Source organism: Tenrec ecaudatus, chromosome 15 (assembly GCF_050624435.1).
Source record: "Tenrec ecaudatus isolate mTenEca1 chromosome 15, mTenEca1.hap1, whole genome shotgun sequence".
Classification (NCBI taxonomy): Eukaryota; Metazoa; Chordata; class Mammalia; order Afrosoricida; family Tenrecidae; genus Tenrec; species Tenrec ecaudatus.
Window position 1 is genome coordinate 103,224,483 of NC_134544.1, and position 18,854 is coordinate 103,243,336.

General features: G+C 43.2%; 1 pseudogene; it reads right to left on the minus strand.

Annotated features, from left to right (window-relative positions):
* Positions 1 to 6,435: 6,435 nt before the first annotated feature.
* LOC142427657 (transcriptional repressor protein YY1 pseudogene) lies at positions 6,436 to 15,879 on the minus strand (annotated as a pseudogene).
* Positions 15,880 to 18,854: the final 2,975 nt, after the last annotated feature.

The following is an 18,854-nucleotide window of genomic DNA, read 5'->3' on the forward strand; positions in this document are numbered from 1 at the left end:
TAATTATTTGTTAAATACTCAAAAAAGACAACTTTAAGCAGTAATAAACACAAGCAAAAGTGATTCTACCCTTAAACTAAACACTTAGAAAACCCGTTTTGCACATACAACTGAAAGAGTATGTAATACTTACACACACACACACACACACACACACATTTTGTTCACACAAACAGCTTATATTTGCTGTATTTTGAAAACTCTCAAGAAATTGATTTTCACAAGTCATCTCTTCCGGACAAACACGCTTGAGCCAGCTGTTATTAGTCTCCTGCCCAAAACACATTCTCTCCTATCGTGGCTTCTACTAACTTCATAGTAAAATGAGCCACAGAAACATATTGAGAACAAGCAGTTTTTAAATCTTATAATTTCGAATGAAATGGGGGGGAACATTCGCCCGTCCTTGAGCATTCTGTCCTCTAACTGGATAACATCCTGGAATTCCAAAATTTACTCCCTGTTATCTTGCTAATGACTCATACTCTTGCTCCCAGTCTACGGCCTTTGTTTCATCCCAGCAGGACTCCAGAGTCTCCTGCAAGGGGTCTCAGGTTGAAGCTTCTCAGAAAAGGCAAAAATTCCTACGTCTTCATCATAATAACAATGTACTAACTAGTCCTCCAACTGCTCCGACTCGTCCTCTGACTGCTCGGCATGCCAGGATCAAGGGGTTCCTCATCCTGGCTTTCAAAAGCCTCAGATTCACTTTCCAATGGCTTCAGTGGTGGAGGGGGAGGAGCTGGAGGCTCAGCAGCAACTTTTCTTTCAATTTTGTTTGAGCATGCAAACAAATTATTCTCCCCCACGAAGTCCCTCATGCCCAGCTAAATTCCACAGACTAAACGTGCCTCTGGGAACCTTACTAGGTCCATTAGCAGTATCTTTCAACAGTTGCCCTATTTTTTGCCAAGTTACAATATTTACAGTCCCTTCCTCAGCAAACCAAGGACATATCTTAACCACAAAATCTGAAAACTTCTCTGATCTTTGGTAGTTTATTTTTGTTCCTCTGGCTTTTAACATATTTTGAAGCATATTTACATACATTTACTAGAAACCTGTCCCATCATTTATTACGCCCGACTTTTCACCACTTACCCTTAATTTTCTCTGTAAAGTTTCACGACCTTGCTTCTCAGTGGTGTCCATCACGGGATCCTCGGTTTTCAAAGCCCCACGTTGGGCGCCATTAATTCGGAGATTAGACCAGCTATTCTGCATCAAACTGGGTCCGAAATGAGGCTTGCGGATGAAAGGAAAAGAAAGAGATATATACAAAGTATGGGATCGGGAGAACTCCACTCTGATGGAATGGAGTCTCATGTATATTTGAAGCTTGGTTTTTATACTCTTCTTAAACAAGGGAATTGGTTACAAAACAAACATCAAAGAACTTAAACATTCCTAAACTCTTATCTATGCAAATGTTACTTAACTAGTCACAGTTTCTTAACCTTAGAATAAAAGCACTAGGTTCAAAGACAATCACACTGATATGCAAGATCCAAGAGAGTCTCAAAGAGATCGTAAATAACTGAGTTATCCCTCAATGCTTTTAGCAGCAAAGTCACAAATAACAAGTCATTTTGCAATGCTTTTGTCTGCAGAGACACAGAGACGCAGGGGACTAAATTAGTAAACACCTTGATCAGCCGGATGCTTCCTACAAAGGAGGAACATTGCATTTTGCCTCTGGAAATCCCTGGGGTTGAACTCAAAGGTATTAATTTCCAGGCCAGCATCAGAGAGAGTGTGGCCTGCTGTTGTTATCAGGAGTAACTCTTCGAGGACTTAGGTCTTCAGAAGTGGAGAGCCCCAGTGTGCTGTGAGTGGGAGTTCCTGTCACTGGACACACAGGGTGTCCCTGGAATTGACCCCTTTCCAGCTTGGGGATGAAGATAGAGCTCCTACTTGTAGTATGTCTTGTGAGCTTAAGATTTTAGCTCACGGGAATTTCCAAGAGACATGGACCCAAATATTTTTTTATTTAAATAATTTTATTGGGGCTCATACAACTCTTATCACAATCCATACATAAATCAATTGTGCAAAGCTCTCTTATACATTCGTTGCCCTCATCATTCTCAAAATTTGCCTTCCGCTTGGGTTCCTGGAATCAGCTCATTTTCCTTTTTTCCCTCCCCCTCCCTCATAAACTGTTAATAATTTATGTTATTATTTTTTATCTTATCTTAAAGTGCCTGGTGTCTCCCTTCACCCACTTTCCTGTTGTCCATCCCCCAGAGAGGAGGTTACAAGTAGATCTCTGAGATCGGTTACCCCTTTCTAGCCCACCTTCCCTCCTGGTATCACCACTCTCACCCTTGGTCTTGAGGGGTTTATCTGTCCTAGATCCCCTGTGTTTCCAGTTCCCATCTGTACTTCCTTATTGCTACACTGAACCCTGAGTGAATCATCTCCTCCCTACTACCCCTCTGTAAGGGATGCCCAGTTGTCTACAGATGGGCATTGGGTCCCCATTACACGCTCCCCTCATTCATGATTTTAATTTTTCCCCTGCCTTTATGACTTGAAACCTGATCCCCTAGGCCCTTCATGATCACACATGTTGGTGTGCTGCTTCCATGTGGGCTTTGTTGCTTCTGGGCTAGATGGCCAATTGTTTACTTTCAAGCCTTTAAGTCCCCAGATGCTATATCTCTCAATAGCCAGGCACCATCAGCCTTCTTCACCACACTTACTTATGTATACACTCGTCTTCAGCATTTATGTGGGGAAGGAGATCACACAATGGTCGTTTTTGTTCCTTGGTGTCTGCTGCCTGATCCCTTCAACACCTCGTGTTCACATAGGCTGTGTGCTTCTTCTCTGTGGGTTTTGTTGCTTCTGAGCTAGATGGCCGCTTGTTTGTCTTCAAGCCTTTAAGACCCCAGACACTATATCTTTTAATAGCCAGGCACCATCAACTTTCTTCACCACATTTGCTTATGCATGTGTCTGTCTTCAGCAATCATGTTGGGAAGGTAGGTATCATGAAATGACCATTTAGCTGAGCAAGGTGCTCTTGTATTGAGGGAATCTAGGCAAGGAGGCCCAATGTCCACCTGCTACCCTACTACTGAACATATAAATATATGCAAATAGGTCTATTTCCCCCATATTCATAAATATATTTACATATGTACATGTCTGTATTTACGCTTATATGTATGCCCTTTGCCTCCTTTCCTCTATTTCCTTCTATTTCCTTATGTTTTGCTCCTGCCCCACTACCATGTGCAGCCTTCATTCTGGCTTCAGTAATTCCTCTGTTACCTTGCCCCTGGTCACTCCCTACCAGTCCTCCCATCCACTCCCTCCACTGGTTTTGAACCAGTCGTTCCCTTGTCCCTGGGTTGGCCAACACCTCCTCCCTTTCCCTACCTCCCACACTCTCATGTCCCTCCAGGACAGTTGGTTCCATTATTTTCTTCTTACATTGTTTGTCCATACTATTTTATCTAGGTGGACCTGCAGATATAGTAATATATGCATAAAAATGTGAATGGCTTTGACAGCACCAAAGTGGTACATAAAAACATGGCATCTACGGCAAAAACATCAACAATCTACCAAACAAAAAAACCACTGACATACAAAATTTAAGAGAAAAAAAGAAAAAAACAAAACAAAAAGACAGCAAAAAAAGAAGCCTGTTATTAGTTCAAGGTCTGTTTGTTGACCTTTAGGAGTGTTTTCCAAACAAGTCTGATGGGGTGCCATGTCCTGGCCCCAAAGTCCATCCTTTATACTCCATTGGGACCTCCTTGCTCTGCTTACTCCATCTCTCCATTGCATGCCCCGTGTTTTGCCTCAGTGTGGTGAGGTCAGCTCAGTCGCACATCCCCCACTGTGTCTCAGGTGCTGTGCCGTGTAGGATACTCAGCATATTAAGGTGTAAGGGATAATGGTTTGGGAGCTGGAGATTAGCAGTTAATGGTTAGAGAGTTTAAAGCCAAAAGTTATTGTGTTTTGAAATGTAGCCTACAACTTTAAATATATTTATTAACTGTAGTATTTATGGTATATTTGGAATCTTGTTATGTAAAATATCATTAATTTATGATTATTAGAGGAATTAGTATTTCTTCTCTTTGGAAGCCTCTTTTCTTTTAAAAAGTATTCCTTTTATGATTGGTCTATCTAGAAAATACTATAGAATTTTTAATATGATATTTAAAATGGAAATGTATGTTTGTCCTGTTTCTTAAGTGGGGTAGGGTATTTCCTCTAGGAGTGAATGATATTTGCTGGTGAGTTTTTTAATGAATATATTAGCACATTGAACTATACTTGCTTCATGTTACAGTTGTATTTTTTCCATGAAAAGCCTTTGAATTTTTTAAAATAAATTATTTTACTGAGGGCTCTTATTATAATCCATATATCAATTGTGTCTAGCACATTTGTACATATGTTGCCATCAGCATTTTCAAAATATTTTCTTTCTACTTGAGCCCTTGATATAAGTTCTTCTTTTCCCCCTTCCTCCACCACCTTCCCACGCTCGTGATCCATTGATCAATTTTAAATTATTATTGTTTTCATATTTTACACAATCTGTTATTTTCTTTCACCCACTTTCTGTTTTTCATCCCATGGGGGGTGTTATACGATGAACTTTGAAATTGGTTCCCCTTTCTCACCCTTCTGGCCCCACCTTCCCCCTACCTTCATAGTATCAGTACTTCCATTAGTGTTCTGAGGGGTTTATCTCTCCTGGATTCCATGTGCTATGTTGAGAGCTCTTATCTGTACCAGTGTACATGCTCTGGTTGAGCCACATTTGTAATGTAAAATGGGGGTCATGATAGTGGGGTGAGCAAGCTTTAAAGAACTAAAGGAATGTTCTGTGTTCTATCAGTGTTATACTGCACCCTGGCTGGCTCATCCTTTCCTTGTGACCCTTCTGTGAGGGGATGTCCAATTGTCTACAGATGGGCTTTGGGTCTCCAATTGGACACCTTTTGTTCCCATCGATATGATTGTTTGTTTGGGGTCTTCTGATGCCTGATACCTGATCCCATGAACTCCTCGTGATCACACAGGCTGGTGTGCTACTTCCATGTGGGCTTTGTTGCTTCTCAGATAAATGGCCTCTTGTCTAACTTCAAGCCTTTAAGATTCCAGACGCTATATCTTTTGATAGCCATGCACCACCAGCTTTCTTCACCACATTTGCTTATACATCCTTTTTGATTTAAGTAATCCTACTGGGAAGATGGGAATCATAGAATGCCAGGTTATTAACTTGCATTGAGGGAGGACTTGAGTAGAAGCCAATGCCTTTGACTTTTTAAATGTTCCTATTTTGTTTTCTGTGCCTACTTAGACAGAGTTGACCCTCTTTTCTGTCAGTGGGTTTATTAGAGTGCTTATTTTCCATGTAAAATATGCTCTGGGACAAATTTCAATTCATCATGGTATATAATCATTTTAATATGTTGTCTGAATCTGTTCCAAATATTTTAAAGAATTTTTAGTGTATATCCATTATCAGTATTGGGTTACAGTTTTCTTGCAGTATCATTATCTGACATTGGTGTCAGAATATTTATTGGTCTGATAGAAAGTATTGGTAACCAAGGGCTCAAGTAGAAAGAAAATGTTTTGAGAATGATGATGGCAACAACTGTACTAATGTGCTTGACACAATGGATGTATATATAGATTGTGATAAGAGTTGTATGAACCCCACATAAAATGATTTTAAAAAAAGAAAGTATTGAAGTAGTGGTAAGTGTTGTCTCACAACCATTGTTATATTTACAGTCAATTACTTGAACGTAAACTACCAAATAGTAAAGCGGTGTTTATTCATACCATCACAGTACTCTGTATTAATCTTTAATCTATGGTCTGATTATGCTAGAAGTTTCTCATGGAATTTTATTTCAACTCAATTGATTATATCCCTTGCAAGCAACCTAAAACTCATTCAACTACCATTGATCCCAGGCACTGGCTGAACCCTCTGATCTTTCAGCTGACTCCTCATTTTGGAGGACTACATGATTTACACTCCCCTTGACAGACAAATAGTCACTAACCCCAGTTTGGGAAAAACAGGTGGGATCTATATTTTAAAAATGTGAAAAGAAGTCCCATTTTTAGCACTGTCATGTAAAGAATTGTCTTTTGATGCGAAGTTCATGGATTGTTCTCCTGCTGGGACCACACTTTACAAAAACACTGTGTTTTTGAAACATGATTAGATAGCAAGATAGAGTATCTTAGCAATGTCATCTTAATAAGGCTTGGTTTATTTTTTTTTAATTTTTACTACTTTATCAAAACATGTCCCTTAGGTGTGTAGGATTCATTTTTAAAATTCTTTCCTAGAAACAACATACAAAGGAGAGGCACGTTGTCTTCCAGTCACTTCTGGAAGAGGCTTCTGGGGCTGAGAAGGAGCTTCCTTCTCATGGTGTCTCACTGGTTGTTTTTGGCCTTGGCGTGTATTAAGATGTGATATTTCAGGTTAGTCGACTCAGCAAACTTCTTGTTCACCTAGGACCTGTCTCCCGTGTGGATCTGCACGTCTGTGCACAAACTGAAGTCCAGGGAAAAACGCTTCGCACAGCCTTCCAACGTGCACTAAAAAGGTTTGTCTCTAGTACGAAGCAATTGGTGTTGTCTGGCTTTGAGCTCTTGACAAAAGCCTTGCCACACTCGGCACAGACGTGGACGTGGGGCCCTGGGTGTGCAGGTGCTTCCTCCTGGCTGAGTTGCCCCTGAGCACCTTCAGGCAGCCTTTGTGAGGGCAAGCTATTGTTCTCTGAGCATCAGCTTCTTGAATTTTTCTTGGCTTCATTCTGGCAAATTCTGCCAGCAGTTTGGGGTCCAAGAGGTAGATGCCAGGGATCCCTCCAGGCGGGAGCATCTTTCCCATCATGTACTCCGAGTTGTCAGGAGGGGAGTTCTCCCCAATGATCTGCTCCCCAACCAGTCTCATGGTCAAGACCTTTTTTCATCTGACTACCATAGGGTGACGGAGAACGAGTCGTCCAGCATCTTGAATGATCCGCACCTGCTTCTGCTCCCACTTCTTGTTGCCCGCATCGCCCCCGCCGCCCGACGAGAGCTGTCGCTGCTGCCGCCTCCACGGTGACCAGGTCTGCTCGATGTAGTCCTCATCGTCCTCGTTGCCAACGCTGGCCAGCGCTGGAACTGGGATTGGAATCTGGCCCTCGAAGCCTTCCTCTGCGCCCACCACCAACTCACACGTCTGCACCAGGATCGCCTCCTGGTGGTGGTGCACCTGGCTCAGGTCGTCAGTGACCTGTGACCTTAGCGACCTGCGGCCATAGTGCGATCATGGGCTGTCAAGCGCCAGGTCTCGCCAGCAAGAAAAGACGCGCCACAACAGGATTCTTCCATAGGCGTTTAATTTTTCATAATGCGGTAAAAGACCCCGAAACCCCAAACTACTGCTGCTTATATATGTTCTATGGGGACGTGCTGTGCCTTGATTGGTGCATTCGCCAAAACCTCATGCATTGATTGGTGAGTTCGCCAGAACCTTCGTTTGCATACTCCAAGGTGGAGTTATGACTACGTCATCTCAGCAGCGCGCATGCGCTAAGTGGTTGTTTACCACTTAGTTGGGCCACCGCCCTGACTGCCCGGCGCCATCTTGTAATGGCAGCGAGAGCTGCTGCTTCCCACATCGCGAGAGCTGTGGTTTCCCACATCTCGCGAGAGCTGCGGCTTCCCACATCTCCTCCTTTCTTTTTTATTTTAAGCCTAATCCATCGATCAATCCCGGAGCCTCCAGCAGCTCCAGAAGATCAAGATGGATATAAAGTCCATTGATCCATCCTGGAGCCTCCAGCAGCCCCAGGAGATCAAGATGGATATAAAAACCCAAATCTGGTCACCCTGATGTGTGCAATGAGCAAAGCTCCACATGGTGCAAGGGCTGACCAAGATCCAATTTCTGTCACTCTTCCCAGTGCAATGGGACAATTCCCTTGGGGTGCAAGAGTTGACAACTTATGGGGGTTAGTTTTCTCTTAACAAAAAAAGCCAAAGATCATGGGAACCACCGCGCTCAATCGCTAAAAGCGCCTGCATGATGATGACTTTGTCACGTTTTTGCTGAGCTTTAAGTTTGCAGAGCAACCATAGCAACAACACTCCTCCACAGCACATTATTGCAGCAAATGTAAACACCCCCACCCACTCTTTAAAGTAGGAAAAGGCAGTAGAAAGCCAAGAAGTAAAATCTCCAACAGTTATGGGTTTCATTCTTGTGCCATTAAGAGTCGTAATCTGCATCCGGAGTTGTTCTTGAAGTTCTTCCAGTTCAGCTGTCCATTGTCCTGTAAGGTACTGGGATATATTCTTGCTGCTAAAAGAAGGCTCATTCAAGAATTTTAAAGGTGTTATGCACAAATTAGGTGTTGAAGAAACACAACTTAATTGCACCATACTCGTAAGAGTATCCACTTGTTGTTGTAATAGATCAACTCTCTGGTTCACTAACAGTAAACCAGACATTAATCGAGCATCCATCTCATGGACTGTAGATAAAGCTTCTGATGTAGATTGCGTAATATTGTTAATGACATTTGCTGTCATTACTTGATTAGACTTGGCCAATCCTGCTGTAACCGCTGCTGCAGCTGAGATAGTAATAGCTGTAATAATCGCTGCAGTAATGCCAAAATCTCTTTTATATCTATAGAGTGTAGCAATAGGAAAAGTATTAGGATCTGCTTCAACCGGTACGGGTATCATAGTAGGAATCTTTACTATCAAAGCAAATGGCTCAGAGCCATTCCAACATTCAGCAAGCCAACACTGACTGCTAAAGCTATTACATGAAGCTTCCCAAAATGTATCATTTGCATGACTAATGTTGAATGTTAACAGAAAGAAAAATGGAGGCTGGACACAAACAGGTGATGGCTGAAATTGCACTCTTGATATATTAACCATAGTATTTACTTTCAGCCGATTTGTAGTGGTATTGTATACGCCGGTGACATTATATAAGGTGTCATTAATCCCATACATTCTTGCAAAGGGAGTCACTATAGTAGATGCTCCTCGTTGATTATACACCATCCATTCATACCATGGCCAGGTATTATCAGGACCAGTGGTATTAGTATTACTATTCCATTTTGCTTTACTTAAAGCTGGAGTCATATCAAAACCTGGTATAATAGGTTTGTTCCGATAATTTGGAGACTGACATTGAGTAAAAGAAGGCGGAAAACTTTTTTCAGGTGAGCAACTAGGTAATATGGCACGTCTGGTTACATTAGGTGGCGCTACTGATCCATTAATGGGCCCAGAGGGCCTGGGTCCTTCACGAATCACCTGAGTGTTGTAATATTTATCGCTTTTCTTTTCTCAGAGGTACCATTACCACCTGTGACACCTTGTGCAACTTTCATAAGGGTGGATATAACATTATTAACTGCACAGTCTCCAGAAGGATCCACCCAATTGACTGAAGATCCATTTCTTATATATATACAAGGTGCACTAGTATTAATGGTGGTAAAACACAAACTATATGCCAATGTAAAATTACTTGCATTATATACTTTAGGAGGCTCCCCTCTAGGTGTAATACATGGTATTCCCAAATCACATTGCGTTGATAAGAATAAGGGTAATACTGACGCATTCGAGTGTATGGGAATAGGTACAGGCCAAGTTTTAGCTATGGCCCATAAAAAAACTCCTTTAACTATTGGGGTCCATATTACCATCAGTATCAGCAACATTATTAGGTTGATCATCGTCTTCTTCATTCTTCCTGCTCCCACGATCTTCATCCTCCTTAATTAGTCTCACCAGTCTCTCTGGCACCCAGATGGGGTTTTCTTCTTTCTGTGGAAAAACACAAATTGCTCCCCTGGACCTGATTAATATGGGGTCCGGGCCATACCATTTGTTGTCTAGGACATTTTTCCATCGGGCCATTTCCTTTGGTGGCTTTGGCCATTGTCCATGTCTGTCTGCAGCTGATTGGCCTTTCTCATCCAGATTTTAAAAATTTAGAGTAAAAAGAGTTAAAGATAAGGCCATTCTAGGGGTAGTGACCGTCACGGCCTCTATTCCCCCTTTTTGTTTTAATAAATATTGTTTTAAAGTACAATGACACCGTTCCACAATTCCTTGCTGTTGGGGATTATACGGCAAGCCCGTGAGGTGTTTTACTTGCATTTGCAAGCAAAACTGTTGGAACTTGGTAGAAGTGTATGCAGGCCCATTATCCGTTTTTAATATGGTGGGCTTGCCCCATGCACTCCAGGCTTCTAAGCAGTGTTGAATTACCTGGCTGGATTTTTCCCTGTTAGGGGTGTTGCATGTACAATGCCAGAACTGGTGTCCACTGACACATGCACGTACTGCAACTTTCCAAAAGCAGATACGTGAGTAACATCCATTTGCCAGATGTCGAGAGGACGGACGCCTCGAGGGTTTACCCCAACCGAGGGTTTAGAAATAAATTCTGCACACTTGGCGCACTGCAACACAATAGTGCGAGCCTCTGCGCGAGTAATTGGAAACTTAATGCGTAGGGTGGCAGCAGGCACATGATATAGCTCATGAAAGTCTTTAGCAAGTTCAAAGTGGGGTTTAGTTAACACAGGAAAAGCTCTTGTAGCTTGATCAGCCAAATTATTACCTTTTACCATGGGCCCTGGAAGCAAGCTATGATTACGTATATGCTGAATATAAAATGGGTGTTTTCGTTGCAAAATACATTCTCTAATTTGAGAAAAGATGTCTGCTACCTTACTGGATTGCTTAATGTAGCCAGCAATTTCCAGCTTAGATACTGCGTTGACTACATAATGGGAGTCAGATATGATGTTAATTGGTTCCGTGAATTTCTTAAAAACTTCTAAAACCACCAAACATTCTACTAATTGAGGTGCATTAGCTAAAAATTGCAATGTAGTCACTTGATCATTTATTACATAACATCCTTTACCTGTTTTAGAGCCATCTGTATAAATGTCTAAAGCTTCCTTAATGGGGTTGTTAACAGTGACACGGGGAAAAATTACTGGATGAGCAGTCACAAATTGCAACAAGGAATGTTTAGGATAATGGTTGTCTATTAGTCCATTAAAACGGCATTTAAAGATTGCCCACTCATCTACACAATGTAGATACTTGCTCATTAGTATATGGGACAATGACGCTGCTAGGTTTTTTTCCAAAATGCATGATAGCTGTCTTAACACCCTTTAGGGCCATTATGGCTACCATAGAAGGGTAGTGTTCAATAGTTTTTGAAGGTGAAGGGTGGGCATGGATCCACAACAAAGGTCCAGTCTGCCACAAGACTGCAGTAGGCGCACAGGCAGTTTTTAAAATGCACAATTGAAAAGGAGATTTTATGTCTATTCTATCTAACTGCGCTTCAGAAATGGCCTTTTCAACTTGTTCTAATACTTTTTGAGCTTGAGGAGTGATTTCTCGAGGAGAAGTAATATGGCTTTCTCCTTCCAAGATATTGAACAATGGCTTAAGGTCAACAGTGGATATCTTTAAATATGGGCGGAGCCAATTGATATCTCCTAGCAACTTTTGAAAATCATTTAATGTCTTTAGCTGATCCTTCCATATAGTCAATTTTTGAGGCGTTATATGGCCTGGGCTTATTGTGGCTCCTAAAAACTGTCCAATTGAAGATTGTTGAACCTTATCTGGTGCTATTGCTAACTGATGAAATTCTAATTCCTTAACTACCTCACTGTATCCCTGCTGCACATCTAGCTCTTCTCCAGTTATTAATATGTCATCCATGTAATGGTAAATTTTTAACTGACCAAATTTTTCTCTGACAGGTGCTAAAGCGTGGTCCACAAATAACTGACACATAGTAGGACTATTAGCCATTCTCTGTGGCAAAACTCGCCACTGATAACATTTATCAGGTTCTTCATGATTAATGGAGGGTAGAGTAAAAGCAAATCTTTCCTTATCTTTCTCATGCAAAGGAATGGAGAAAAAACAATCCTTAATGTCTATTATACTGACAGTCCATCCTTTAGGTATTGCAGATAACAAGGGAAGGCCTTTCTGTACAGGACCCATGAGTGACATTTGGGCATTGATAGCTCTTAAATCATGCAACAATCTCCACTTCCCTGATTTTTTCTTAATGACAAATATGGGTGTGTTCCAAGGTGACACATGGTTCTAAATGTCCTAGTTCTAGCTGTTCTTTAACTAACTTTTGTGCCGCAATTAATTTTTCTACTGGAAGCGGCCACTGTGGTACCCAAACTGGTTCTGCTGAGAGCCATGGAATGGGTAGCGGCTCCGCAGTGGCCCCTAGGAAAAACCCAGACCTGTACGATCTTTCTTCACTGCTACTTCTATTGGTTCAGGACAACCCTGCAGGTGTTTCCCTACTCCCTTTCCCGGTACACATCCCATTTTTTGCATAAGTTCTCGACTTATAGGTGAGTAATCATTAGTTAGTACTAATCCTAGGTCTGTCAATATATCTCTTCCCCACAAATTTATGGGTAAGGGAAGGACATATGGTTGGAATTGGCCTGATTGTCCCTCCTCAGCCTTCCAGTGCAACCGCCTGGTGCTTATCATAGGCATGGATGCATACCCGAGTCCTTGTAGAGACTGTGAAGATTGTGTTACTGGCCAGCAGGAAGGCCACCATTTGGTGGATATAATGCTTTTATCTGCCCCTGTGTCTAGTAAACCTTCAAAGTTTTTTCCTTCAATATTCAGTGTCAAAGTTGGGCGTTGATCCAACTGCACTGAAAAGAAAGCTCCAGCTTCTCCTGATGATCCAAAACTCCTTTTTTCCCTACTAATTTTGGTACTTGGAAACAGTGCATGCTCACTAGGCAATACCAAGAGCTGCGCTATATGGTCTCCAGGTGAGATGGCATATATGCCCCGTGGAGAGGAGCACATCGCCTTTACTTGTCCTGTAAAATCCTGATCAATGACTCCTGGGTGTACAATTAAGCCTTTTAAGGTGGTAGATGACCTGCCAAGCAGCAAGCCCACGGTGCCTTCTGGAAGGGGACCATAAAAATCCGTAGGAATGGGCTGGCATCCCTGCTGTGGCGTTAGTACTGCTCTGGTGGTGGCACTGAGGTCCACCCCTGCGGATCCCGCAGTGGCCCTTTTGGGAGTGGCCTCCCCAGTGGGAAGAGGCCGTCCTCCTGGATTGCCCCATACATTTGCGGGTCCTGGGGACGAGGGCCCCGCTTTCCGTTTTTTGGCTCCTGGTAATATTGCTCTAGGGGGCATCCCCTGCTATCTTTTACATATCTGCACTCATTGGCCAAATGTCTACCTTTTCCACACTGAGGACAAACACCCGGGGTCCTTTTGAGCCCTGTCCCAGTTTGGCTCACGATGCCAGTAGGGCAATGTTTTTTAATATGTCCTTCCTTACCACACTGAAAGCATCTTAATGGGCCTCTTTTTTTGGGCTGCCATTACTGCAGCAGCCAGTCCTGCATTAGTCAAAGGACCACCAACTTCCCTGCAAGCCTTCATCCATGCCTGCAATCCTTTGGACTTCCATGGCGTAATAACTGCTCTACATTCTTTAGTACACTGCTCAAAGACTAATTGCTCAATGAGAGGCATAGCTGTATCTTGATCTCCAAAAATTTTTCCTGCTGCCTCCAACATTCGTGCCACAAAATCTGAAAAAGGTTCGGTAGGTCCTTGTATAATTTTTGTTAAGTTGCCCCTAACTTCTCCTTTATTAGGTAAAGTTTTCCATGCCTTGCTTGCAGCAGAATTTATTTGCTGATATACTTGCAATGGATATACTGTCTGATTATTAACCCATCTTCCTTGGCCTGTAAGCATTTCAAAATCCCATGCTGGCTGCCCTGCTACAGCATTTTCCCTAGCCTGGGCTGTTAATAAATCCTGCCATAAAGATTTCCATTCCAAGTATTGTCCTGTAGTCAATACTGCTTTTGTTACAAATGTCCAATCGGCAGGAGTCATAGCATGGCCTGCAAGCCTTTCAATTAAAGATTGAGTATAATTTGCACTTACTCCATAAGCTCTTACCACTTCAGCTAAGTCCTTTACTTGCTTGTGTTCTACGGGTGTATGATAACGAGCGTTGTTCTGATCCTCAAATACTGGATACATTTGTTGAATTGCTCTACGGATATTGGGTGGACAAAAGGAATAGCCACACCCTTTCTGCTTTTCTTCCTTATAAGGAGGTGGTGCCGATGGGCGCACAGCTGTGTTCCACAGAGCACTATACCGCCCTCTTTCGGCTGCCTGTAATGCGTCATACCGACCCTCCTCATAGCGAGCAGCTATCTCCTCTAACTGCTCCTCCTCCTCCTCTGATATTTCCAAGAGTTCTAGTTCTCGCCGTGGATTTAAAGGCTCTGAATGGCGGGCACGGTCTAGTTCTCGCCACGGATATAAAGGCTCCGAATGGCGGGTACGGTTCTTTTCTCGCCACGGATATAAAGGTTCTGAATGGCGGGTATGGCTCTTCTTCTGTTGATCAACTTCCTCCCCTAATTCTACCTGCGCAGTTTCTTCTGTTTTGGCATGCCTTTCCCGAGTCTCCTTGGACTCGCCCCGAGTCTCTTTGGACTCGCCCCGAGTCTCTTTGGACTCGCCCCGAGCCTCTTTGGACTCGTCCCGTTCTGTTTCTGACATGCTTTCCTGAACGTCCTCCAAAGCCTGCTGTCCCTGTTGTAATGGCTGTCTACACTCTTTATCCTCAATACACGCTTTTATTAACTTCCAGATGGGTCTAGTTCCCGATTTCAATTTCCCTTCTTTTGCCGCTTGGTCTACATCCCATCCCAGTTTATTCCAACTCGCTAGAGTTAGAGAACCTGTAGATACAAACCACGGTGCTATCTCATCCACATTTTTTACAAACTTAAGCAGCGTCGCCTCTGAAATTTTTAATCCTCTCTTCCTTAATAAAGCATCAAGCGCTGTAACCATGGTCTTTATTGCTGCGTTCCCCATATTCCCTTCTTATGTATACAAGGATTTAACACACAGGTTCACACGGGTTTATTTACAACCGATTTATGTGCAAAATAAGAAGCGGCAGGCTGTCCGCCGTTGAAACCGAAAGGGGAAGTATTAGAACGCATACAACAGTTTGCGGCTTTAGCAATCATTCAGGCTCATGTCTCTCAGAACTTACCTTTATAATTCACGCCGTGTGGTTCTGAATCCTCCCTGGTAACAGGGGGTCTCCGCTCGTGCCTTAGATGATCGTAAATTTCCGGGTTTCGGCACCACTTGTCGCGCGCCAGGTCTCGCCAGCAAGAAAAGACGCGCCACAACAGGATTCTTCCATAGGCGTTTAATTTTTCATAATGCGGTAAAAGACCCCGAAACGCCAAACTACTGCTGCTTATATATGCTCTATGGGGACATGCTGTGCCTTGATTGGTGCATTCGCCAAAACCTCATGCATTGATTGGTGAGTTCGCCAGAACCTTCGTTTGCATACTCCAAGGTGGAGTTATGACTACGTCATCTCAGCAGCGCGCATGCGCTAAGTGGTTGTTTACCACTTAGTTGGGCCACCGCCCTGACTGCCCGGCGCCATCTTGTAATGGCGGCGAGAGCTGCTGCTTCCCACATCGCGAGAGCTGTGGCTTCCCACATCTCGCGAGAGCTGCGGCTTCCCACAATGGGCGGTGGTGGTGGTGGTGGTGGTGGTAGCTGGCGTGCCCATGGCCACCCCCGCCACTGTGGTCGCCCCCCGTCCTTGTCCTCCTCACCCACCACCATGGTCTCAATGGTCTCCACTGGGTTGGTCTCCACCTCGATCTCATGCAGCTCCATGATCTCGGCCAGCATCTCTGAGCCGTCCATGGCGTTGTAGAGGGTGTCGCCCAAGGCCATGGCTCTGGGCTCCGGCCTGTATGAGGAGGCATCCCACAGCGGGGAAGGAAGGCAGAGGGAAGAAGGCAGTGAGTGGGCAGGGCCCATTCCTTCTTTTTAACTAGAGCTTAAATTCTAGCGAATGTCTCCTGAGTTTTTGGGCATTTGATACCATGGAAATAACTTTTGTAAACATACCTATTTAGCATTTTGTGCATGCCTTGGGTGTTGATTAGTAATTTCTGAGGCTCTTGTTGTTGAAGGTTCTGATTGAGTCCATTCCATCTTACAGGGACCCTGTGCACAAGGGTATGAAACACTGCTAACCCCTGCACCATCCTAACAATTTAGGATGAACCTATTGCTTCAGTCACTGTATCAATCCATTTAATTGAGGGATTCCTATTTTTCACTGCCCCTTTACCAAACAAAATATCATTCTCCAAGGACTGGTCACTTTTGACAACGTGTCCAAATTATTTAATGTGAACTCTCACCTCCTAACCTCTAACTAGGACCCTGACCTTACTTCTGCCAAGACAGATTTGTTTGTCTATCTGAAGGCCCATGCATTACAATTTAACCATATTGATTCTTATTTCTCCCTTATTCAATGTCCAACTTCCATATGCATATGCGGTAATTGGCAATGCCATGGTTTGGGTCAGATAAACCTAGTCCTCAAAGTAACATCATTGCTCTTCAACACTCTAAAGAGGCCTTGTTAGGAAGATTTATCCAGTATAATGCATCTATTGACCTTATTATCACCTTTTAGTTGTTTTGTAATTTTCCATAAGCTAGCAGTCTTTCTAGAAGTTAATACTTAATCAAGCTTAGATTAAGAATATTAATCAAGGAGGGACCTGGAAGCCCACCTTTCACTGAAACCACCTTTCACTGAAACCATCTCAGAGCCCTGAGATGGAAGGCTGTCCTTAAGACCTAGAGGAATGTTGATGCTGAGATTCCAGAAATGCATGGTGACTGGGCACAAGACTGTCTAAAACAAATTGTACATCTATCTATTAGCATGACTTGCAGATCAGTTTTAGAGGGGCCCTAACCCTCACCCTTTATCTTATAACTGCAACCTCACACCCCTCTGCCTTCAGGAACACTTGGAGGATTGCAAAAGGGCGGTGTCAACGATATCCAACTAACTATTCTGACTAATGCTGCCCTCCTTTATTGAAGCATAGCCTCTCCCCACCACACTCATTTTGTTTTCTTCGCTCCACGTTCCTGGTTAAGCATGATTCACAAGCTCCAGCCCAGACACTAGCTTATCCCTTCTCCCTAAAAAAACAAAACTATGCATGAGATGTCCTAGAACCCAAGGCAATCAGCCCTCTCCCAGTTTGTGTTGTTTGCCATCTGTCAACATTACTTAGCTTGAAACCCATGCTCTAGTCCAAGATGACCGAATGGATGAAAAGTCATCTCTTTCATTAATCCATCTCATGTACTTTTTTAAAAGATAATTTTATTGTGGGCTATTGTAACAATCCATACTTCAATTGTATCAAGAATATTTGTATATATGTTGCCATCATTCATTTTTAAACGTTTACTTTCCATTGATACCTTGCTATAAGCTCCCCCTTTGCCCTCTCTTCCTCTCCCCCAACTCCTGTGACCCCTTGAAAAATATTAAATTATTGTTATTTTCATATCTTGCACAGACTGCTCTCTCGCTTCCCCCATGTTTTCTGTTTTTGTCCCCGGGATATGTGTATGTAGGTATGTGTCCATCATTGTGATTGGCTCCCCCTCATTCCCCTCCCATCCCTGCCTTTCTCTCCCCTACTGGTATCAATACTCCCCATTCCTGTTCCTGGATTCCATGTCACGAACTCATCTCTTTTCTGTACGTGCGCACATGCTCCAGTCTAGCCCGCAGGGAAAGGCAGAACTGGAGTCATGATAGTGTTGTGTGAGAAAGCCTCAAGGAACCAGAATAATATTTGGGTTTTTTCAGTGCTATCCTGTGCCCTGGTTGTTTCATCCCTTCGGTGTGACCCTTCTGTAAGGAAATGTCCCATTGTTTACAGATGGATTTGGGGGTCTCTACAACCCCCCTAATTCTCAACAATATGGTGGTTTTTATTTTGCTTGTTTGTGATCTTCTGAAGTCTATTACCCTATCTCATGATCACACAGGATGGTGTGCTTCTTCCATGTGGGCCCGATGGTTCTCTACTAGATGACCACTTTTAAACTTCAAGCCCTTAAGATCCCAGGTGGTATCTCTTTTGATAGCCAGGCACTACCCTCCTTCTTCACAACACTTGCTTATGCACCCATTTTGTCTTCAGTGATCATGCTGGTATGGTGAGCATCAAAGAAGGTCAGGTTGTTAGAACAAAGTGGTCTTGCATTCAGCGAGGGCTTGAGCAGAGTCCCAAAGTCCATCTACTATCTCATTGTATGTCCTTATAAATATATGTATGTAGGTCAAGACCTCTATTCTTAAGAATTAATGTATTTACATATGTACAGACCTATGCTTATACCACTATCCATAGCTTTGCTTCCTAGATCTTTCCTCTGTTTCCTTTTACCTTCCTCCCTACCCCACCATCATGCTTGCCCTTCTTCTACCTCATAGTAATTCCTCTCAACTATATTGATGTTGCTTCAACTGCTGTCTAAAAGTGGTCATAACTCCAGGCTTGCAGAAACCTTCTGAGAGCTAGTCACAAGACCTCAGACTGCAGTTCCACCGTGCTGCTAACCACCTTGTGCCTACAGTCTAGGGCTTTTCAATTCCCCTCCCCAGCCAGGAACAGAGTGACTACACCATCCATTACCTTCCCTCATCTCAGGTACTTTTAAGAGTCTTACCTCATTCACCTTGACTCTTAGCATCATCAATCTACCTACACCTACACCTTGTCTGTAGTGTGCCGTCTTTCACAAAAGCTTTAACATTGGACATCCTTAAACACAAGAGCCTTAGAGAATAGAAAATACACCTCCCTCTTGGCTTATTT